The sequence below is a fragment of the Schistocerca cancellata genome, chromosome 2 (genome assembly GCF_023864275.1).
Source record: "Schistocerca cancellata isolate TAMUIC-IGC-003103 chromosome 2, iqSchCanc2.1, whole genome shotgun sequence".
Classification (NCBI taxonomy): Eukaryota; Metazoa; Arthropoda; class Insecta; order Orthoptera; family Acrididae; genus Schistocerca; species Schistocerca cancellata.
The window spans coordinates 416935298-416961550 of NC_064627.1; positions in this window are offsets into that span (position 1 = coordinate 416935298).

Consider the following 26253-nt stretch of genomic DNA (forward strand, 5'->3'; position numbering starts at 1 on the left):
CTTTTAAGTAAACTAGAATATTATAGTGTAACAGGAAATGCTGCAAAATGGTTCAAATCTTATATCTCTGGCAGGAAACAAAGGGTGTTATTAGAAAAGAGACATGTATCAAGCTATCAGGCATCACAAGGTTCCATTTTGGGGCCCTTACTTTTTCTTGTGTATATCAATGACCTTTCATCAGTAACATTACCAGATGCCAAGTTTGTTTTGTTTGCTGATGATACAAACATTGCAATAAATAGCAAATCAAGTGTAGTCTTAGAAAGATCAGCCAATAAAATATTTGTGGACATTAATCACTGGTTCCTAGCCAATTCTTTGTCACTAAACTTTGAAAAAACACACTACATGCAGTTCAGAACTTGTAAGGGGTGTCCCAAGAGTATATGTCTAACATATGATGACAAGAAGATAGAAGAAGTAGACAGTGTTAAATTCTTGGGATTACAGCTTGATAATAAATTCAACTGGGAGGAGCACACAACAGAACTGCTGAAGCGTCTTAACAAATCTCTGTTTGCAATGCGAATTTTGTCAGACATAGGGGATATAAAAATGAAAAAGCTGGCATACTATGCTTACTTTCATTCCATAATGTCATATGGGATTATTTTTTGGGGTAATTCATCAAGCCAAGCTAAAGTTTTCCGGGAACAAAAACGTGCAGTAACAATTATATGTGGTGTGAACTCAAGAACATCCTGCAGAAGCCTGTTTAGGGAACTAGGGATACTAACTACAGCTTCCCAATATATTTATTCCTTAATGAAATTTGTCATTAAAAATATATCACTTTTTCAAACCAACAGCTCAATTCATGGAATCAATACTAGAAATAAGAATAATCTTCACAAGGATTTAAAGTCACTTAGTCTTGTACAAAAAGGTGTGCATTATTCAGGAACACACATTTTCAATAACTTGCCAGCAGCCATAAAAAGCTTAACAAATAATGAAATTCAGTTTAAGAGAAGCATAAAGGATTTATTGGTGGCCAACTCCTTCTACTCCATTGATGAATTTCTTAGTAAAACCAACTGATTTGTATAAAGTACAACATAACTTCTGCACAATTTGTGTGTGTGTGTGTGTGTGTGTGTGTGTGTGTGTGTAAGTGTGTAAGTGTGTAAGTATAATCTAACTTCTGCACCATTTCAGTGCAGTAATGTGTTCATTGTAAATAAGTATTACAGTAGTTGTATTACATGTTTATTACATTATAAATAAATAAAAAACTTTTTTATTTTAAATTCAGTGCATTAGTATTTGTAAAATGACTCTTAGTGTTCATTAAAAAATGACGATCATTCCACTTGGGACCTGTGGAATGGTACATTAGCTTATTTGTTTTAGTTGTAAATATATGTCATGTATTGTTGTTTTTCTGACATGTTCCACATCCTGGAGGACCTCCTCACTACGGATCAATTGGAATGAAAGTAAATCTAATCTAATCTTGAAAAATTAAGCTGATTCTTGTTGTATTGTTGATTGTGTTTACTTAAACTTATGGCTTGACTCTTTTTGGGTTCATAAAAATTTTACTTTTATCTGTTATTGCTTTTATGTTGTAACTTCATGTACTGGCACGTTCCATGACCTCAGAGATTTGTTCCTCAGTTTGATTCTATGGGACTTGATGTGTAGATAAATAAATAAACATGTCAGGTCCTACATGTGCTTGATAAATATGCTTTAAATTCAGACTGTCCTGTTTGAAAGCAATAATAAGGTTTGCATGACCCAGACCAACTGCTTCGGGATGCTTGATTATATCTGGCTCAAATGAAATGTATTGACTCGCACATGGTGGCCAAGGCAAAAATGTCCCTGAATCTCTCATTGATTTTCCACTGCAGCATCATCAAATATGACTATGCTGTTTTGCTTTCCTTTTCAAGGCAGTGGAATATCACTGCTTTTGCTGAATATCTGGTACGTTACTCCCTCAATGCCATGCACAATCTCCTGTAATAGCTGATATTTTGGCTAAAGCAGGGATTTTGAAAAAAAAAACATATATATGCTCAAAGTGGACTCTCTCAGGATGTGCTACCAGTGTTAGAAAATGATTAGTCTGCCCGCAGTCTGAAGGTCTGACAGTTAAAGCACATATGTTATAGGGAAATAATAACACATTCCTCTTCTTCTCCTGGTTGCAGCATCATTTCTTACCATAGGACACTTACCTTGAGGTTGTTTCATCCACTCAGTCATGATAGGAACTGTTCATTTAAATTAGGATGCAGGATGTATAGAGGGAAACAGATAACACACATGGAGTTCTTAAACTTTATAAATTCTTACATATAGCTGGATATAGAAACAAACTTAAATAAGATCATAATTCTGTACCCACGTCTGGTAAAGCTGAACCATACATCTCGATGTTCACAATGCCCGATAAGCATTGTAGAGTTGCACAATGGATTCTTCTGATGGGTGGAGAATTTAGCAGGTTAACTCCAACAGATTACGCCACAATGTCTCATAGAATCAGTGGACATATGGCTGCACTCTCTGTTATTAAAATTTTTAACTGTTCTGGAGAAGTCCCCTATAGAAAGTGTATGACTGTCCAGTATCACTGATGCAGAATAAACATTTCCATACAACAAGGCTGAAATCTGCATTGACAAGTCAATGCCATTCATACATAGATAATATTACTTTGATATCACTAAATCAAAGGTTTTCAAATACTAGCACTGGGTGGAACTCCTGATTTGATTTCATATTGACATACCTTACAGCCACTGGTGTTCAAATAGTATGTTTGGATGAATAGTAGTATTTCCATATTACATGACTATTGCTGGAATGATCTCACCTTGCCTACACAGCAAGGAATTATTAGTTAAGCTTGTGTCTGTGTATGTGTGGATGGATATGTGTGTGTGTGCGAGTGTAAACCTGTCCTTTTTTCCCCCTAAGGTAAGTCTTTCCGCTCCCGGGATTGGAATGACTCCTTACCCTCTCCCTTAAAACCCAATCCTTTTGTCTTTCCTTCTCCTTCCCTCTTTCCTGACGAGGCAACCGTTGGTTGCGAAAGCTAGAGTTTTGTGTGTATGTTTGTGTTTATTTGTGTGTCTATCGACCTGCCAGCGCTTTTGTTGGGTAAGTCTCATCATCTTTCTTTATATATATATATATATATATATATATATATATATATATATATATAAAGAAAGATAGAGGGAAACATTCCACGTGGGAAAAATATATTTAAAAAGAAAGATGATGAGACTTACCAAACAAAAGCGCTGGCAGGTCGATAGACACACAAACAAACACAAACATACACACAAAATCTAGCTTTCGCAACCAACGGTTGCCTCGTCAGGAAAGAGGCAACCGTTGGTTGCGAAAGCTAGATTTTGTGTGTATGTTTGTGTTTGTTTGTGTGTCTATCGACCTGCCAGCGCTTTTGTTTGGTAAGTCTCATCATCTTTCTTTTTAAATATATTTTTCCCACGTGGAATGTTTCCCTCTATTATATTCATATCATTAATTTGAACCCAACAATCACGTTTGTTATTGTTATTGTTATTGTCACTGTTACATTTCGTAGTCTTTTCTGTCATCTTATTTCCTCCTTCTGTTTTTGCCAGCAGTTTTACTTTCTATTCACCTTTTCCTTTTTTTACCGTAATCCAGTATACAATTTTATCCCGCCGATATATACTCAATAATACGTAATAATACGTAACCCACTTCCAAACCATAACCAAAATTTTTTTCCGCTTTCAACACTACCGATGCTATAAAATCCACCGTTTCCAGTTCACAAACAGTTCCTTTCAGCTACTAAACAACCTTTTCGGCTAGTTTTAATATATTTTGCTTTATTTCCAGTTCCGTTTTAAAACTTTCCCTCTTTCCTGACGAGGCAACCGTTGGTTGCGAAAGCTAGATTTTGTGTGTATGTTTGTGTTTGTTTGTGTGTCCATCGACCTGCCAGCGCTTTTGTTTGGTAAGTCTCATCATCTTTCTTTTTATATATATATATATATATATATATATATATATATATATATATATATATATATATATATATATGGTTGCAACAGAAGGAAACATTCCACATAGGAAAAATACACCCAAAAACAAAGATGATGTGACCCACCAAATGAGGGCGCTGGCAGGCCGACAGACACACAAAATTCAAGCCCTCGCAACAAACTGCCACCCCATCAGGAAAGAGGGAAGGAGAGGGAAAGACGAAAGGATGTGGGTTCCAAGGGAGAGGGCAAGGAGCCACTCCAGTCCCGGGAGTGGAAAGACCCACCCTAGGGGGAAAAAAGGACGGGTACACACCCGCACGCACACACACACACCCACCCATCCACACATATAAAGACACAAGCAGACACATTTTAAGACAAAGAGTTTGGGCAGAGATGTCAGTCGAGGCAGAAGTGCAGAGGCAAAGATGTTGTTGAATGACAGGTGAGGTATGAGTGGCGGCAACTTGAAATTAGCGTAGATTGAGGCCTGGTGGATAACGGGAAGAGAGGATATATTGAAGAGAAAGTTCCCATCTCCGGAGTTCGGATAGGTTGGTGTTAGTGGGAAGTATCCAGATAACCCACATAGAATGCATCACAGTGTAGGCAGGTCAGTTGGTAGATCACGTGGGTGCTTTCACACGTGGCTCTGCCTTTGATCGTGTACACCTTCCGGGTTACAGGACTGGAGTAGGTGGTGACTCAACAATATGTCACCCACTTCCAAACCATTACCAAAAGAATTTGTTTTTCGGCTTTCAACACTATCGCTGCTATAAAATCCACCGTTTCTAGTCCACAAACAGTTCCTTTCACCTATTAAACAACCATTTCGTCTAGTTCTGATAACTTTCGCTTTATTTCCATTTCCGTTTTTCGCACATCACTGATAATTTTTAGCCGCTTCCCATGGGTTTTAACGTCATTATTTCTTCGCCAGACAATTGTTAGCCTCATTTTCATAATCTGCCACCACAAAACCACTCCTTTTAATACATTTACACGCAGTTTTTTCGAAATTTTCCCGAATTTCTCCATACTTAAACGTGTTTTGGCGGCAAGACAACCACCCAACCTTTGTGCACATCGTTGTCTACCAACCCAAGTTCACCACAGGATCAACATAGCCCAGCTTTAACCAACACTTTTTCGCCTTTTTTCACAACAGATCTCCAGCTACTTTCTCCAGTTATTTTCTTTTTCATTTCAACCTCATGTTACACTTTCCACCTTCTCATACCATGTCACCCTCACAACACCCCCACAACGACCCCATTAAGTTTTATTTACATTCCCTCCGCAAATATGCCTTCACCCTAGCCAGATTACGCTCGCATATTTTATTTTCTCAGGCTTGTCTGACATTTGGCATAACCCCCAAAGGCCTCACACTTAAAGTTCCCATCTCTAGCTGCAACCCTTCTTTCCATCAGTCCCTATACCAGTTCCAAACTGAACAATCCATTGCCCTCACCCACCTAATCCTTCACCTACACATCAACTCAGCCAATGAACACACCCGTCAACTCCTATCCTTAATAAAAGTCCTCAATCTTTCCTCTCCCACATCCACACCGGCTATTCAGAGCATCCTCCTACAGGCCAACCGCAAATTAGAACAGCATGCCACCCTTCACCTCAAAAAACTATCCAATCTCCTGGTTTCCCACCTCCGGAAAGGCAACTCACTCACCCTTCACAACCTTTCCAGCAAACCTCAACCTCCTCTCATTGCACACAAACCCAGTCTCTCCCATCTACTCAATCTCCCACTTCCAGCTCCACTCCCTCCAAAACCTCAAAATTCCAATCAACACAATCTGGTACCACAACACCCTAATTCAGTAGTTAACCTTTCCTCCAAACCTCTCTCCCAATCCGAAACCTCTGTCCTATCCAAAGGCCTCACCTTCAGCCCCACTCCCAGATTCAACCAAACAGCCCTCGTCAAAGATTTACTGTCCTACACTCATACTCTCTGCTGGAAATATCACTTTGCCACGAAGAAAAATGATCCTAATCCTACCCCTAATGATCCAACTCCCCAAGACACTATCCAAATTGACCCTGCATGGAACAGTTCCGTCCTCTGTCACAGCAGGACCCACCTCCTCTTCCTCAAAATCACCCTCTCCAAACCTTCCAGGAATTTCTGACTTCCAGCCTTGCCTCTCAATCCTCTTAAAAAACCTTAATCCTACTCCCAACATCACCACTGCTGAAGCCCAGGCTATCCGTGATCTGAAGGCTGACCGGTCCATCGTCATTCTTCCGGCGGACAAGGGTTCCACAACCGTGGTACTTGATCGTTGGGAGTATGTGGCTGAGGGACTGCGTCAGCTTTCAGACAACACCACATACAAAGTTTGTCAAGGTAATCCCATTCCTGATGTCCAGGCAGAGCTTCAAGGAATCCTCAGAACCTTAGGCCCACTACAAAACCTGTCACCTGACTCCATCAACCTCCTGACCCCACCGACACCCCGCACCCCTACCTTCTACCTTCTTCCTAAAATTCACAAACCCAATCATCCCGGCCGCCCCATTGTAGCTGGTTACCAAGCCCCCACAGAACGTATCTCTGCCTACGTAGATCAACACCTTCAACCCATTACATGCAGTCTCCCATCCTTCATCAAAGACACTACCCACTTTCTCGAACGCCTGGAATCCTTACCCAATCCGTTACCCCCAGAAACCATCCTTGTAACCATTGATGCCACTTCCTTATACACAAATATCCCGCATGTCCAGGGCCTCGCTGCGATGGAGCACTTCCTTTCACGCCGATCACCTGCCACCCTACATAAAACCCTTTCCTCATTACCTTAGCCAGCTTCATCCTGACCCACAACTTCTTCACTTTTGAAGACCAGACATACCAACAGTTAAATGGAACAGCCATGGGTGCCAGGATGGCCCCTTCATACGCCAACCTATTCATGGGTTGCTTAGAGGAAGCCTTCTTGGTTACCCAGGCCTGCCAACCCAAAGTTTGGTACAGATTTATTGATGACATCATGAACTGTACTCACAGTGAAGAAGAACTCCAGAATTTCCTCTCCAACCTCAACTCCTTTGGTTCCATCAGATTCACCTGGTCCAACTCCAAATCCCATGCCACTTTCCTTGATGTTGACCTCCACCTGTCCAATGGCCAGCTTCACACGTCCGTCCACATCAAACCCACCAACAAGCTACAGTACCTCCATTATGACAGCGGCCACCAATTCCACATCAAACGGTCCCTTCCCTACAGCCTAGGTCTTCATGGCAAACGAATCTGCTCCAGTCCAGAATCCCTGAAGCATTACACCAACAACCTGACAACAGCTTTCGCATCCCGCAACTACCCTCCCGACCTGGTACAGAAGCAAATAACCAGAGCCACTTCCTCATCCTCTCAAACCCAGAACCTCCCACAGAAGAACCACAAAAGTGCCCCACTTGTGACAGGATACTTTCTGCGACTGGATCAGACTCTGAATGTGGCTCTCCAGCAGGGATACGACTTCCTCAAATCCTGCCCTGAAATGAGATCCATCCTTCATGAAATCCTCCCCACTCCACCAAGAGTGTCTTTCCGCTGCCCACCTAACCTTAGTAACCTCTTAGTTCATCCCTATGAAATCCCCAAACCACCTTCCCTACCCTCTGGCTCCTACCCTTGTAACCGCCCCCGGTGTAAAACCTGTCCCATGCACCCCCCACCACCACCTACTCCAGTCCTGTAACCCGGAAGGTGTACACGATCAAAGGCAGAGCCACGTGTGAAAGCACCCACGTGATCTACCAACTGACCTGCCTACACTGTGACGCATTCTATGTGGGAATGACCAGCAACAAACTGTCCATTCGCAGGAATGGACACAGGCAGACAGTGTTTGTTGGTAATGAGGATCACCCTGTGGCTAAACATGCCTAGGCGCACGGCCAGCACATCTTGGCACAGTGTTACACCGTCCGGGTTATCTGGATACTTCCCACTAACACCAACCTATCCGAACTCCGGAGATGGGTACTTGCTCTTCAGTGTATCCTCTCTTCCCGTTATCCACCAGGCCTCAATCTCCGCTAATTTCAAGTTGCCACCACTCATACCTCACCTGCCATTCAACAACATCTTTGCCTCTGCACTTCCGCCTCGACTGACATCTCTGCCCAAACTCTTTGCCTCTGTATATGTCTGCTTGTGTCTGTATATGTATGGATGGATATGTGTGTGTGTGTGCGAGTGTATACCCGTTCTTTTTTCCCCCTAAGGTAAGTCTTTCCGCTCCCGGGATTGGAATGACTCCTTACCCTCTCCCTTAAAACCCAAATCCTTTCGTCTTTCCCTCTTCTTCCCTCTTTCCTGATGAGGCAACAGTTTGTTGCGAAAGCTTGAATTTTGTGTGTATGTTTGTGTTCGTTTGCGTGTCTGTCGACCTGCCAGCACCTTCACTTGGTAAGTCACATCATCTTTGTTTTTAGGTATATATATATTTTTCCTACGTGGAATGTTTCCTTCTATTATAACTATATATATATATATATATATATATATATATATATATATATATATATCTGTGTGTGTGTGTGTGTGTACATGCTATTACTTATTAGACCCCCTTCCAATTCAATTTGGATATGGAGTGCAAAAAAAAAAAAAAAAAAAAAAAAACTGCTTGGCGAAATATATCCAATTGCAGTCATCAGTCTGACAATAGGACTGTTCAGCACACATTTAACAATGGCCACACTGCAGAAATGGGGAGGTAACTTTTGACAAGGTGCACATGACATAAATTGTCATGTATCTGTCCAAAGTAATGTGCCAACAGATATTCCTGTCAGAGTAGAAAAACAGCAATTGCACTGGAAACACATAGTCAGTCCCTTTGTCGGGTTGCCAGAAGCGTCCAATCCCACGTGTCGGCTTTGACCCGTGACGTAAGGGTGTTGTCGCGTGTGACGTCATGACGACGCGGAGTTTGTTTTGTGAGTGTGGCGTGCTTGTAGATGTCATCGTGTTGTGGTTTGTTGTGCTCTCTGGTGGTATGTTCAGGGTTTTCGTTTAGGTGGTGTAATGGGCTCAGTTTGCTTTTGCTCATTATCCAGAATTGTTCGAGTGTCGGCTGTGTTTGCAGTTGAATTCGTTTCAGTGAGTTAACGATTTTGCGTGAAGGTTAATTTAGTGTTGTTCACTGTACATCGTGTGGTAATTTTAGTAAAATTAATCGGTTGTTGTTTTTGTTCAGGAATGGATGTGACGGATGAAATTAACAGTGCGCAGTTCAAGGGAAGTGTTCGTTCCCAATGTGTGGCTGTGTATGTTGATATTGGTATCGGGAGATGTTTTTGAGCTATATAGGTCAAGGGAAATGTTTGATCCTAATTTATGGGATCGGGAGCTGCTGTTGAGCTATATAGGTCAAGGGAAGTGTCCGATTCCAGATGATATTGTGTTTAGTGGTATTTAGGGAGTTTTGTGATGTCGGTTGTTTTCGTCGTTTTGTGTGGTTTTGTATGGGGGTGGGTGCCTAAATTTGATTGTATTTAGTTTGCCCCCACCCAAAAACACCCCATTTCCCGCGCTTGTCCCGTTAGTGTCATTAGGCTTTTTGTGGAAAGTGTGTGTGTTTGTTTTTCGATTTATTTTCATCCTCATAATGTGTATGTACCGACTTTATATGTGCCTTATTGGAATCGTGGTTTATGGTCGTTTCCGCCATATTTGTGACGTCATGGGTCAAAACAGACGGGCGGGATCGGACGTTTCCGTATTTCCCCTTTGTCGGTGCATCAACTAAAGCCGGCCATGTAACCACTGATCTGAAACCACGGTTGGTTGGTTGGTTGATTCAGGGGAGCGGACCGAACATCTAGGTCATCAGTCCCATCAGTTTGGGGAAAGATGGTTAAGGAAGTCAGTCGTACCCTTTCAGAGGAATGATCCCGGCACTTGTCTGAAGTGATTTAGGGAAATCACGGAAAACCTAAAGCAGGATGGCTGGACGCGGGTTTTGAACCATCGTCCTCCCGGATGTGATTCCAGAGTACTAACCACTGTGCCACCTTGCTTGGTTGAAACATCGGTCATACTGCATAATACATGATTTGAAACCTCATTCATAGTGCATTATGTACTGTAGGCAGGTAGGGGACATACATATCATAGTAAAGCTCTCATCATGATATAACAAATGAGACCATGCTGAAAATTGTAGCATAATTAGATTAGCACATAAAGAATGACAAAGACCTACCTCTCATCATATTTTTTTAAGTTAATACTTTTATTATATTAATTCCGCAAAATTGAGGGATGGCTCAAAAAAAAAGCTAATTTAACGTACCTAGAACACTAATACAGCATCAAAAACTTCCAGTTAAGGTTAATTACGACGTTATTGAAACATTTCTGTATCTTGTACGTAATTTTGGTAAAAAAAACGCCATAAATGCAAACTACAGATAAGAATACCCCTGTAGCACAAGAAAGTAGATATTAAGACAAGTTGATGGAGATGCCGCAGCCTATGGTGCTCCTCAATCTGACTCGAAAAATCCGCTTTGAGCAATAGCAACACACGCGTTCACATTTCCGTCACCGAATTAGCAACCACTCCCAATAACACTGCCCACTAAAAGCTGATGATCTAGCCTTTCTCAGAATGTGCGAATGTAATAGCTTTATACTAATTTTAAGCAAGCTGTCTTTGTGGGTACATCTTGGAATAAGTATTTTAAAGATTTATAAACACATGAGATTCACACTCGGAAGACGCGTCATCCGAGATAAATAACGGTAAAAGACAAGATGGCTGTATTGAGAAAATACACAGTAAAGTTTGAATAAAATCGCATAAATGAGTCATTTCATTTACATTCAATGTGATATTTTTTCCAGATAAGTCATAGTTTTCAAATATAGCTACTGCAACTACATATTTTTAAAATGATAAATTCTACCCAACATTTTATTCTTAAAAGTTCGTGGCTACTTAACATCGTTTACTTGCATACTGTGTGCACTTAACATGGTTACCACTGTTCACTTTCTGGATGATTTGAAAGGTCCGAATTGTTTCAGTTTTTGATAGGTACTAAGATTTACATTGACTGTTTTTGCAATAATAAAGTACATCAATCACACTCATGATTCAGTGCAGCACAAACAGCGTTAAGGATGACAGTTAACATTTCTACCGTCACCCTGTTACGTAAAGTAATGCAAACTATGGTAAGGGCCACAAAATTGTTTACTTACTTAAATAAATACTCAGTTTTGCCTCATTAGCTACATTTTTCAGGCGCATTAGCGTTCAGGAACATATTAAAGAGCTTTATCTGAGTCGTAGTTGCCCAAACCATCGTCAGATGTGTATAAATTGTCCCTGAAAAGCATTTTTCTGGTACGAACACTTACATGCTTTACCACTGTTGGCAGCAATGCTTTTTAGCACGTCAACGCTTACATGTACAAGTTCTGACGATGTCGTCAGTAGTGAGATTGAGAAATTAGACACAGAGCTGCTGTCTCCCGGTTTATCGTGGAACTCTCAACTGACAAGAATAAACCGTGTGACTTACTGTGTTATATATGCAATAACTCCGATTCTCACTGACTACCGGTACTCCTTGATCTATTTACAGCCGAAGTCTGCTGCTGTGTGAAATATTGATGATTAATAACAATAATATTAATGTTATTTCGTGTAGCTCAGTGGTCTGTTGGAAGTCTTTGAATTGGACGCCACTTTGGAGACCCTAGTTCAACCGTGGACTCCAAATCAAGTGTTTCTGCTGCATATGCACATCATTGACAGGTGAATGCTACGTTAAGACGCAAACTGAAAAATTCATGGTCCTACCGGAATTCGACAGCTCAACCTTTCAGTTTCCAGGCACACGCTTTACGCCGTTTTCCCCTCCTATCCTTCTGTTCGTTTTTTTTTTTTTTTTTTTTTTTAATGGTGTTCTCAAAACAGGATTTCGTAAACCAATTTCACAATACCGTTCCTGGTTTGTCATCTAAACATTCCAAAACTTTTCTGGAAAACTTTTTCTAGCTGCCGCTTTTCCACTTCCACAATCGATTATCGCTTTCATATAAATGCACAACCGTATTTAAAACGTGCTTGGATTGTCAGGTTACGTCTTTCTAGTGATGGGCTAAACTGCGATTTTCCGATATCAGTGATTTCTGTGAATGCTACTTTTCAGTATCTGTTATTCTTAACTGTGATTTGTCACAGTTAAGAGTCGCAGTTAAGGAACATAGGTCGTGTATCCCTCCGCCACTGCTATTTCTGCGATTTCTGCTACTTCCGCGATTTCTGCTACTTCTTCGATTTCTGTGACTTCTGCTACTTCTGCGATTTCTGTGATTCCTGCGATTTCTGCGACTTACCACCGTATGAAAAAGTTACATCTGTCAACACAGAAAATTGCATCTCAACAAACCTGTCATTGGCAAGTATGTTTTACGTTTTTTCTTCCGTTGGCTTTAATTTTGTATTAAAGAAACAACTGTGAAAATATTAATAGTGTAATTAATATGTAAGTAGCCGTACAGTACCGTAATAGTTCGTATTTAGAAAATGAATTCTAACATATTGTTATGTTCACAGGTACCTGAACTACATTTCAGTCACTCAGTAAAGTGATAACTCAAAATATCATTGTCAACAGATCTGAAGAAATTGCCACTGCGTCTTTAGACCATTTTCGTCAGATGAGAGGATAGTTTCTAAGCGTTTCGATGGACTTAATTACTTCAGTGAGATCGTTCTTGCAAATGTGATATTCATTATTGCAAATATTAGCAATCTACTCTGTCAATTATATTGCTAGTAATTAATGACAGCAAAAATTGTTTAATAATCCTTGTGTTTTTGCAGACACAGTTCTGACTCTGATTACTGGTTGCTGTACGTATCTATCCACATCAAGGCTGTTTTTGAGAGAGACTCGTGAAGATTCAAGACAGCTCTTAGAGGATTTGCAGTTTAAAAGTGAAATAATTGTGAAATAAGTGTATGAATGATTAAACTGTGTTTTATTGAAGTTGTTGTGCGATTTTAAAGGAATAATAAATGTCAAATACAGTGAGTGAATAATAAAAATCTCATTTTCCACATGTTTAAGCTGTCCTATACCCATAATTTTCCGCCACTTACTTATTGGTAAACACTTGTTGGAGAGTGACATGCCGCCCCCCCCCCCCTTTCTCCACAATCTTGGTGTGACACTGACCTGTAACTTATCCCGAAGTCTACAATATGCATTTTGAGGCTGTTGATATGAAAGTGGGAAGTACAGATCTTCCAGTTAAATCAGGAATAGCTTAAGTGCATTACTTGAAAGTAACACAGGAAAAGCTTACTTATGTAGGTGGTAGTAGTGTCGGCAAAAAGTTCTTGTGTATGAAGTTGCCATGTAGAACACCAGGTGTAAAACTTTTCTCCCGAGTCTTGAACTGTGTCGGAACAAAAGTGAGGCATTCATATGACTGTTTTCATTTCTCTACATTTATACAGATGTCTGAGTTCTGCTGTGTTAACATTGTAAAGTCCTGTAGGCATGTGGAGTATTAACCAAAACTGTCATATTGGACGCAGAATCAAACACATTTGTTATGTTACTTGATATTTTCAGGAGAAAAAGGCAAGGTTGCTTCTTATTAATATAATACATTCAGAGTCACAGCAGTATTTGACCAACCATAACTGATGCTGAATGTGCATGTCGTCATATAATATGAAGGGCTTATTTCAATAGTGGTACAAGTCCATTAACTCCACTTTTCTGTCTATAATGCTTCTGAAATTAGTGATCCAAACAAACATAAATAAAGGTTCATCTCTAGCAAGAAGCCATATGCTTGAATATTTCTGGTATCTCAAATGCAGATTTGTCAGCGCTCATTTAACTTTACGACTCTGTATCTCAAAATGAACAAAAATGGACTTGTACCACTATTGAAATAAGCCCTTCATATGCACACACAGCACATCGATCTCGTGAGGCACAAGGCTCTCATAACGAAGTACGTACGTCGGTCAACAGATGACACTAGGAAAAGTATGTTAACTGCGATTTTTAGTTGCTACTTGCGACTTTTAGTTGCGATTTGTCACAGAAATCGCAGTTTGAGTCGGTAGCGAATAGCGTAGTATGAACTTTGCTCAACAGATGGCAGTGCTAACTGCGCTTTTTAGTTGCTACTTGCGACTCTTAGTTGCGACTTGTCACGGAAATCGCAGTTGGACTCAATAGTGTATCGCAGAGATGGGCGTAGTACGAACTTTGACCCACAGATGGCACTGTTAACAGCGCTTTCTAGTTGCTACTTGCGACTCTTAGTTGCGACTTGTCACGGAAATCGCAGTTAGACTCGATACCGTATCGCAGAGATGGACATAGTAAGAACTTTGGCCAACAGATGGCACTGTTGACCGCGCTTTCTAGTTGCTACTTGCGACTCTTAATTGCGACTTGTCACGGAAATTGTAGTTATACTCGATACCGTATCGCAGAGATGGACGTAGTACGAACTTTGGCCAACAGATGGCACTGTTAACCGCCCTTTCTAGTTGCTACTTGCGACTCTTAGTTGCGACTTGTCACGGAAATCGCAGTTAGACTCAATACCGTATCGCAGAGATGGACGTAGTACGAACTTTGGCCAACAGATGCCACTGTTAACCGCGCTTTTTAGTTGCTACTTGCGACTCTTAGTTGCGACTTGTCACTGAAATTGCAGAAAGCAGTGCTAAATTCGACCAATAGATGGCTCACGTCTTTGAATATGAAATACTACTTGCGACTGCTAACTGTGACTGAAATCGCAGTTAGATTCTGTAAAGTTGCTACTGTGATATCTGTGACTTCTCAGTCACTGTGATTTCTAACAGATACGCGATTTCCTGCCCACCACTACGTCTTTCTTCTTTTTTTTCTTCAAAATACTCAATTAATATGGATGGGTGGGGAGACTTACTGTGAAGTGAAGAAGAAACAGAAATGTTAAAGTGAGCCTCCGAAATGTCTCCCTCCAAACAATAACAAATAACGACTATGCTGATTAAACTATAAACCGGAACAGCTGTTTTCCAGGCGCCTCGCCGAACCAGGCTAGCAAATCCGCTTCAGACTTTAACATGTAAACAAGAAAGCGAAAAATGGTGCCCGAAATTCGGTTTTCGCCTTTCGGAAGATGTATCGCATGTAAACGCATGTTTGCTGTTTATCAGTGATCTGTACGGGGACGGCTCTCTCGGGGTCAACGGAGTAACGGTCACGCTGTTGCAGAAATTCTACTAGAGCATAATCGTTCAGCGAGGAGGAAAGAAAAAGAGTTATTGGACATCTGCGTTGAGAAATAAAAAGAAATTGCGAGGATGAATCTCAATTAAATTAGGAAGGCTAAAGTAACAGTAGTGGTTTTAACCAGAAGTAGTGGTATGTCAAGGAAGGTGGAATAAAGGTGCAGAAAGGCATCGGAAGGATATTTGAAATGTGAAAAGAATAAAAGGCAGACCTCACAATTAAAAATAGCAAGGAAGGATTGTATAAATTAATGCAGGGTATATTACAATCTAAGAATGAAAAGACGTATCAAGAGGAAAAAAGACAACTTTCGTGACAACTAGCGCTTGGTGCACTATAGGGTGCCGACTTAAATATCCCAAGCGTTACCGAATGTTAGATGGTCATGAATACAGGGAGATCCCTATTTCGGTGTAATACAATGAAATTTGTGCTATGAGATCCGAAGTTCAAACAAATAGCATTTTGAGACCAAATCAGAAGAAAATGTTTCTGTTAGCGCACATGTAGCATGGCAGTCAGTAAACCTGGTAGACAGCTGGTACTTCTTTCCCTGTTGTCCGTTTTTTGGTAAGTAACAGTAATTTACAAAATAATGGCCAACTTTTTGGCATTTATTTTGTTATGACTTTACCTACTATCGAATATATTTCCAAATCATGAACAGCAACAAAAAAAGAAAAATCACATGTACAGACAGCAGAGATGAAGTTCATGACATATGCAAGGGGCTGTAACAAAATGGGTAAAATAAGAAATGAACCGACAGGATCTATTCTGTTTATGACAAGAGAATAGAATGAAATGGAAGGATCACATTGATAGAATGATAGAAAATAGATTGCCGAAAAAGACTGAAAAGAGAGAACTAGGTAGACCTCGTAAGAGGTGCTTGGATGGGTGACAGAGACTGGAATAGGTGATTACAACACAGAACCTTGGAAATGAGCGTTTGGCGTCATTGGTCGGGAGGCCCCTCGCGGGGCAGATCCGGCCTTCTTGGTGCAGGTCTCATTACATTTGACGCCACATTGGGCGGCCTGCCCACTGGATGGGGATGAAATGATGATGAAGACAGCAGCACAACACCCAGTCCCTGATCGGAGAAAATTCCCAAGCCATCTGGGAATCGAACCCGGGCCCGTAGGACAGCAATCAGTCACGCTGACCACTCAGCTTTTTTTTTAATCGCCTTTTGTTCGTTTTCGTTTGTTGCAACTGCTTGGGGCGGACGTTGCAAGACACCCGCTTCAATTCGTCGTTGATCCATTAACTCAGTCTTTTTATTACAGAGGGCAGCGACCCCTCTGGCATAGCATGCTGAGCTACCGTGCTATCGGGGCGGAGGAGTCCTTGGAAGATGATGATGATAATAAAGGCCACTGTCCTCAGTTTACAGTGGTATCCAGCTACCAGGAGGTGATAATAAGCCACAAAGACATTAATATATTCAATAATCAAAATAGTAGTTCTGTCTTGTGCCAATGATTTTCAACAACTTAACGATTCTTAAGGGGAGCTGGAGGCGCCTCTGCTGCCCATGTTAAAATCACTAAGTTTGAGGAACATTTATGAACAAACTACCAAATAGAAATATTTGAATTTTTTTTTACATAGTTTAGTATTGCAGTTATGACAGAGGGATTTTGGAGTATCTTTTCTAGTTTCCTTCCAATTATTTTTGTTATTAATGACCCAATTTTTTTTTACAAATAATTGCTTTATAATTAAACTGAAATGAAACTACTGAACATATTGCCAAATGGCTGTGTTACAATGTAAGTTTGACCACTAGGAGTGCTGTATAAAAATTTCATCTCTCTAGCTTGTGTGGATTTTGAGAAAATGTTCCTTATATTCGAAAAATTCTAATTTACGGGAAATGGCTATCAAAGTTTCTCAGTACATTCCTGCACTATAGGATAGATTATCAGGGTCTTCTTCTTCATCCTCCAAAAGCTTCCTCTTCTGTCTTCTTTTCAGGCCTGTTGTTCCATCATACTTCATATGCCTTTCTCTTCTTTCTGCTCCTCTTATCCTTTCTCTGTCAATATTTCTTAGTGCTCGTACAGTGTTCACCCCAGCTGTAAATCCTAATGCCTTCAGAACTTCACACTTTACGCTGTTCCCTTGGTTGTAGGTTGCTATTGCATCATAAATGCCAACGTGCAGGGTTTGTATGCTTACAAACACCCTTTTAGGAATCACTTTCCAAATCAAATTGTTTACGCTTTCATTAGGATTCTGCGTCTTTACGTGTACACATTTGTGTAACAATTCTGGCTGTGCTAAGTCATGAAAAATTGGTTTTATTGCATTTATCACAGCTGCTGGCAAACCATGTTTGTGATCATAGTCCTTTTTTGCATTATATTTGCACCAGGAATCTTTTGGGCACAGGCTGTGTTGAAGGTATTCATTGGAAGAGGCAGTATGAAGGAACAATGCCCACACTGCTTTTCGCATGTCATTAACATTACTAGTATTCTGCCTTATAGCATACTCATAGTATCTCTGTAGACGTTCAATCACCTCATCAGTAAACCTGCCTCTCCCTCCTATTGTCTTTCCATCACTGAGCTTACTTGAACCCGAAGTTTGTTCGAGCCTTCGAAGCCGTGCACCCATACGCTTTTGCACATGCCCAATGCATTGCAACTTTTCAACTACAAATTCATTTCCATATGGTTTCAGTTCCTCTATAGTTTTGAAACCTTTGGAGTCACCATCCCCAAGGTAGTATTTGTACCTAACGTTGTATCTGGGAACTGAACGTTCAAAAATTTGTTTCACTCCATCCACTTCCATTGCTCCACTTGTTCCACTAAAATTAGCCTCACAGGTTCCACTGTGCTCTCCTTTGATTTTATTTTTGCACCTACAATGTTTTGATAATATTGCAACATCTATCACTTTTGCACTATCACCACAAGTAGCAGTTACAACCCCATTCAGGGATTTATGACCCCTCTTTTGCCAGGAACCATCTAATGCCACTACCTAATCCCTATAACCACTGTTCATTTCTACAGATTCCTCCACTGCTTCCTTCATGGTTTTCATAGCCACATCTTCAATAGAGGATCCTACCAGTTCACAGTAGTACCCAAATTTGCTTGGAGGCGATGGCAAGTTCATAATACCACAAAACAGTTTACCAGCAGCAGACCCTTTTCCAATGGATCGAAGACCATACACGAGTCGAACATTCACATCAAACATTCTAGATCGTCCATTTTCACCAAAGAGACTGGCATGTGAACTGTAGAAAGTCACTTGATACTTGCAACATGCACAGATTATCTTCATCTCACAAGCTAAACCAAAGTGCTTTGTTATCTCTAGTCCCATTCCTACACTTGAACACATTTTGCACAGAACACTTTCTTTCAGCACAGAAGATAATAATCCAATATTCAGTACTTCGTCAATATCATCACTGTCACTAACATATTCACGAAATCTGTCACTTCCACCAGTCAGCTTCTTGCTAGAAGATGTCACAGGGCTATGGCCGGCCATGTGTTGCTTAGCAGAAGAACACACTGTTTCAGTAATTGTAGTATCGGAACTTGGTATTAGTGTTAATTTTCTTTTCCCTACGTTCTTCCTCTTCTTATATACACGGTTACTAAAACGTGGAATCGTAACCAGAACAACGCTTTACACAAGAAGTATAATACTACCAACAACAGGCACAACACTGAACTAATTCGAAACGGTAAACAGCAAAGAGACGATGTTCCGCGCTCTTAGCGCTTCATTTGTCACAGAAAACAATGTAGCTAACCCTTGCACACTCGCTGTATGCGTAACATAAGGCACTGTATGCGTAACAGGCCGAGAAAATATCAAGCAGTTCGCCAGGGAGTCACGAGAGGGTGTTAGATGCATTCAGCGGCCGCCCATTTCCTCTGCAGGCGTGGGGGAAAATAGTAATAACTCCACTTCTAGGGCGAATAGAACAATAATTCAAAGTTTACATTAAAGAGGAATGTTCCAATTAATTTTCGGTAGCAAAAAAAAATCGTAATTTTTTTGGATTTGACCACCTCAGGCTCCCCTTAAGTTCCTAAGAATTTAAGACGTCATTTCTTTTTGTTTCCTGTTTTTTGTTCGCCTGATGTAGTAAGCAAAAATAAGATGTGTCTGAACGAAACAATATGGAAGTCTAGTCGAAGAGAAGGAATGGGGACCTAATTCTTATTTCCCAATCAACACAAAAGCATGTAGCTCGATTGCGGAGTAATCTAGAATAGCGTTTGTTACTTTTTCGTAAAGTAAATTTTCCTTCCAATTTGAACGAAAATATCTTCTAATTAATTATCTTAATTGCTAGGGTAATCAGCGAACTGCGACTCCTGTGGAAACATTCCACGCTCTCTTGCACTTGTCTAACCTCCTATGCAGAGCAAGGTTTTTCACGGTGGAGAAAGCGTACAGCTAAAAGGATGAAATGTATTACACTTTCAAAGCGAACCGAACGAGATGACAAAATGCGTCTTTAGTCGTACAGAATACCGTATATATTAATCGTTACCGCCGTTATCGGTAGTTTTGGCAGTGTTAGATTAATTTATATCTAATTAAATATTCGTCGTAAACTTTTATGTTTCCTTTACAAATTCTTCACAGCACAATAATGAGTAAACAACATTTCGTTTAGATACTCGGCTTTTGTAATAAGGGACTGTAGGAAAACAAAAGTTTTACAAGACAATCGAGAATAGCTGAGTACGAAATGAAATAGTATATTTTGCATTCTGTAGGTCATTACACTGTTTTAGAAACGTTGCGAACCTACATGACAAATTTAAAATATGAGCGAGACTATGAATGGAAATCAGAGCTTTGCCTGAATACTCATCCTTCCCAAATAATATCACTGCTCTTCCCATAATTTCAACTCAGCATATGTGTTCTCCTGCCAAACTCCATTCACAGTTGTTGGATTAGCGCCTTTGGAACATGAAATAGTATGGAATTCGTTCATATTAATCGGCTTATATTTCCGGATTGAAACTTTTGCTCTTTGGCAGAGTGTTTGTCAACGATGATATGACATCAACTAAACATTGTCTTCGTGTACGCCATCGTCGACCCGGCTAATTTTTTCCAGACGCCCTAGACCTGAAGCGTCGTGTGAGTACCTGCATGGCGTTAAGAGCTGTAGAAGACAAACTTGTACCTAGCGACAAGCTACAGAAATGAGATTAAGTACAACAAAGCGGCAATCTTCGGCTGAGGACCTCACGTTCCAGTTATTAGGCCATGTTGGCATTGGTTTCATGAGGAGCAAATATACGAGGATATAGAGTAAGTAGCTTTCACCAATTCATTCCCAGATACAGCCTATAATAACATGCACACCACGCCATCACTGTGTCACCGCAGTCCTGAGTAATAACAGACTTATCGAGACTAATACGAGCTAAGATAAGACTAAAAGTCCTCGCGCAGGCGGCCAGCGAGTGAGCTGTGACAGCATTGTGCTGACGGCATGCACTTCTACTGACACAAGCACTTCATTAGCACTCCGAGATAATGGCAGCTTGCGCGTTTGATTGTACGAGTTGCTGCATGCATGTTTCCAGCCCTTACAATACCATCATTTTGTACTGGACGTTATTGTGATTACATGAATGTTTCAAACGAATACTCTTATTCAGTTGGTATTTGTTAAGGTGTTAGCCATAATATCTCTGTATATAGAAGGCAATGTCCCAACAGACCGACACCATAACTGATCATCGCCCAGCCCAATGCACTAAGGACAGAAACTTAAATTTTGGAGAGGGTGCCGGTCGTATACTGTAGGCGTCTTTTAAGGAGGGATTTTTCGAAATTCTACATTTAAGAGGATGAAATAAGCGATGAAATCGTCTTTGAAAAATCTCGCTATTAGGATAATTTTGAAGTTCGACCCATGAAAATTAGTATTTGGCTTATCAGTCAGAAATAAAGAAATACGTATTTCATCATTTTTGAAAATTCAACCACGTTTTTCTTTTTTTAATAAATCTTTATTTTTTTAAATAAATCTTTGTTAAAGAACTACTAACGTGTTTTTGAAGCTACATCTATGAAACTGCTATGTGACTTCTCGTTTAGAAATTTAAAAAAAAACGTGTTTCAGTATTTTTGGAAATTCAACACTAAAGGAATAAAACAGGGGATGACAAGTTTCATAAAATTATTTCGTTATGAAAGCGTTTTGAAAGCTAAATCTTCGAAAAATTTTTCACTGTTTCTGGAAATTCAATCTATAGGGGGGTGACATGGAGAATGAACATTTTAGTGAAAATATTTCGTTATACTAAAATAATTTAAAACTAAATCTGTGAAAAATTGGTATTTCACCTCTTGGTTCGATATAAAGAAATATGTGTTAGGGGAGGACAGTTTCTATGGATATGATTTACCATAAGTACACATTGGAATGATAAACAAAAACCTAGGACTGCAGCCACCAGAATCCCTTTTAATTAGTGTGAAAAGTTTAGACGGCGTTGGAATTTGTAAACAACATGAAACGTATAAAATTTCGATTACAGAAAAACAAAATAAATATGTACAGACCACACAGGCTACACAAGCAAAGCAAAGGGCGCAAAGCTAGTTTTAGAATACATGTGAGTGTATTGAAATTAAATAAGCTATTTCTGCCTGAGTGTTCAGCTGCCCTTCCTCAAGTCATTTAGCCTCGTAATTCAGTTGGCATCCACACAATTACATCATGACAAGCTTGGTTGTGGTAATGTCTCTGTTGGTGCAGACACTATACTTCAGCAACTTTATTCTCGGTATCCCTTACGCGAGAATGAATTTCCACTTATAGACGCAAATATTGTTAGCATAAAAAATATTTTTAGAAAAGTGTTGAGCAGAGCACAGGTGTGGTTTTGAAACGGTTTTCCCCATGTGTTGAGGCGAATGCTCGGTTAAGCTCCCATCTAGGTCTTAGAAACATGATTAGGAGGCAGTAAAATGTGGCAATTGGTAGAACAGATTTGATACTTTTTTCGCGTGGAATTAGTGAAATTCCTCCCCTTCGATCAAATGAGACTGTAGAGCCAGAAAGGGATTCCAGCCAAAGAAACTAGTGCCGCGTCCTTGGTTTGGAAACCTCGTCAGGTACAGATACAATAGCAGGACTTGGCCAGGGAGGGAAAATGTACGCAGTTCTTTTGATTTTCGAAGAAGTCTATTTATGGAAAAACTAATGTAACAGCAGCTCCTAGATTTCAGCCCAGCTGGACAAGTTTGTGCCTCTGCGCAGTGTTTTATGCAAGTAGGCTACCGAGTTCTAGCCTTTGTAAATATTGTCATTCTTTTATAAATTTGTATTTATGCCAGTCTGATGGTCACATTTTGACTTCTCACTTTGTATAAAATTTGTTCTCATTTTGAATGATAAATGTCTGGTGTATGCAGGGTCTTTCAGAAATGATGATCAGTAACTCACACATGGAAAGTACGGGCCAAAAGTAATTAAAAATCTCCAATAAACATGGGTCCGCTAATCAACCGTTGACGAGGTATTGCATTAATTCGAGTTGGGAACCAACTGTAAATGCCACAGGATTCCGCGGTATTTACGTTGGTGTCTCAAGTTTTGCGATCGAATATCTGTTAACTCATGCGCAACTATTTCCCTTTCCCCCTTCTGTGCACTGTGCCGTACCGGCCTCACAATCAGTTACGAACATAAAGGCTCCATGGACAGAGGTTACACCAATGAAGATTACGCTGACATCAGTGGCCAGTGGCGTATACATATGGGGTGTTGGGGTGTGCGCTAGGCGCCCCCCCCTCCCCACCCTCCCCCCCCCCCCCTTGCGGAGCCGCCCGCATTGCCACCCGCCCCACCCCCGCCAGTCAGACCGCACGCAATTCGTTCGTTTCTTTCGTCAGTCGACTCGGCTGAATCGAATTATCGAGTAGTTGTACTTCCCTATGTAGCACGCGCGTCCGCGTCATCGCATTTGATACATTTCTGTCTGGCACATAGATAGCTAACACATACCTACGAGAAAAGTCGCGGCCATTCTAGTGATCTCGATACGTTACTATGTCTGGCATTTGTTCGAGAAAAGTCGCGAATATTGTACTATTTTCTTGTACAGAGAAACTTCGATACGTAGCATTATAAGTACGGAATATTGGCCGAATAGGAAGCTAGTTTACATTCGGAAGCAGAAATATTAAGAAAGAATAAGTAAAAAGTCCTAGTTGTAGCAAGTGCAGGTATGAAGATTAGTCAAGACTGAGAGTGATCAGTTGATTGTGAGGTAGCTCAAGATACCTTCAGCGCCCCCTCCTTGAGGTTTTTCTGTATCATATTAACAGAATCTTCCGTCGGTTCTTGGTAGAACAACATTATAATAATAAATGAAAAGCACCAGTTTGCTTTTGTTCTACAATATCACTTTTATTGCTAACCGGTTTTCGGCTTACAAGGCCATCTTCAGACATTTACTGAGTATTATCACCAAAGAAGTTAAATGTTAGCAGACAACATTGGAAAGAAGTAACACATCTAGAGTGAAGTAGAAACATACAGTGAGTAACATCTTCGCAATGAAATAGTAAAAACTGAACAGTACATAAGTAACAATGTAGTTGACAGGAAACCCTTTAGCACAAAATAGGAATAGCATGCCTACATAACAGTATCTACACTCCTGGAAATGGAAAAAAGAACACATTGACACCGGTGTGTCAGACCCACCATACTTGCCGCGGACACTGCGAGAGGGCTGTACAAGCAATGATCACACGCACGGCACAGCGGACACACCACGAACCGCGGTGTTGGCCGTCGAATGGCGCTAGCTGCGCAGCATTTGTGCACCGCCGCCGTCAGTGTCAGCCAGTTTGCCGTGGCATACGGAGCTCCATCGCAGTCTTTAACACTGGTAGCATGCCGCGAAAGCGTGGACGTGAACCGTATGTGCAGTTGACGGACTTTGAGCGAGGGCGTATAGTGGGCATGCGGGAGGCCGGGTGGACGTACCGCCGAATTGCTCAACACGTGGGGCGTGAGGTCTCCACAGTACATCGATGTTGTCGCCAGTGGTCGGCGGAAGGTGCACGTGCCCGTCGACCTGGGACCGGACCGCAGCGACGCACGGATGCACGCCAAGACCGTAGGATCCTACGCAGTGCCGTAGGGGACCGCACCGCCACTTCCCAGCAAATTAGGGACACTGTTGCTCCTGGGGTATCGGCGAGGACCATTCGCAACCGTCTCCATGAAGCTGGGCTACGGTCCCGCACACCGTTAGGCCGTCTTCCGCTCACGCCCCAACATCGTGCAGCCCGCCTCCAGTGGTGTCGCGACAGGCGTGAATGGAGGGACGAATGGAGACGTGTCGTCTTCAGCGATGAGAGTCGCTTCTGCCTTGGTGCCAATGATGGTCGTATGCGTGTTTGGCGCCGTGCAGGTGAGCGCCACAATCAGGACTGCATACGACCGAGGCACACAGGGCCAACACCCGGCATCATGGTGTGGGGAGCGATCTCCTACACTGGCCGTACACCACTGGTGATCGTCGAGGGGACACTGAATAGTGCACGGTACATCCAAACCGTCATCGAACCCATCGTTCTACCATTCCTAGACCGGCAAGGGAACTTGCTGTACCAACAGGACAATGCACGTCCGCATGTATCCCGTGCCACCCAACGTGCTCTAGAAGGTGTAAGTCAACTACCCTGGCCAGCAAGATCTCCGGATCTGTCCCCCATTGAGCATGTTTGGGACTGGATGAAGCGTCGTCTCACGCGGTCTGCACGTCCAGCACGAACGCTGGTCCAACTGAGGCGCCAGGTGGAAATGGCATGGCAAGCCGTTCCACAGGACTACATCCAGCATCTCTACGATCGTCTCCATGGGAGAATAGCAGCCTGCATTGCTGCGAAAGGTGGATATACACTGTACTAGTGCCGACATTGTGCATGCTCTGTTGCCTGTGTCTATGTGCCTGTGGTTCTGTCAGTGTGATCATGTGATGTATCTGACCCCAGGAATGTGTCAATAAAGTTTCCCCTTCCTGGGACAATGAATTCACGGTGTTCTTATTTCAATTTCCAGGAGTGTATTAATAAACAAAACTAGTAAAATAAGATCAAATTAGTACTAGACAAGGCTGCAGCAAGAGGTATGAAACATGGAGAGTGATACACAACCAATTAAAAAAGAAGAGACAGTTCTCAATGTAAATACAGAATACATAAGGAACTTAAGCAATATCAATAAGATAAACAGAAATTAATAAATGCAGGAAAATTGAGGTGTTTGAGGGAACCTACAGTTTGAGAGTGTGGTGGTACTGCATTTTAACATTAACATTATAATCAAAGCAGTGGCGGTATCTGCCACTGGCTGACATGCACTTCAAGTATGGCAAAGCGAATGGCAGTGACCTTGAGGCTGCACGATTGCATGAAGAAGCTTTTCCTCTCAGCATTTAGCCGGTTACATCAGCGCCTTAGAGAAACCGGGAATTTCACACACCATTTACGGGAAGGTCGACCCAGATCAATAACATCCGATGTTGAAGTACTTCAACAAGGAGGATTGCTACCCAAGAGTGTATCCTGAGTTATAGCAGTATGTGGCGGATATTACAGCAATAAGTACTCTACCCCATTGTGTGAATTATTGGCCACCACTTCTGAAACACCCTGCATAACTTCAAAAGATTTTTGAGCAGCTCGGGTGGTAAGCTATGTCAAAGCTATCTTACTGTCTGTTTTAACCCCTTGACCACCATTGGGACCTATGTGGCCCACAATAGGTTGTTAGACAATTGCTGCCTATTATTGCTTTTTATCAATGTCTCACTAGTAAAGAGAAGCCTACCAATGGAAAGTAGAATCACAGACTGCACCTGTATGTCGCGCTCTTGAGTTTCGTTGTTAA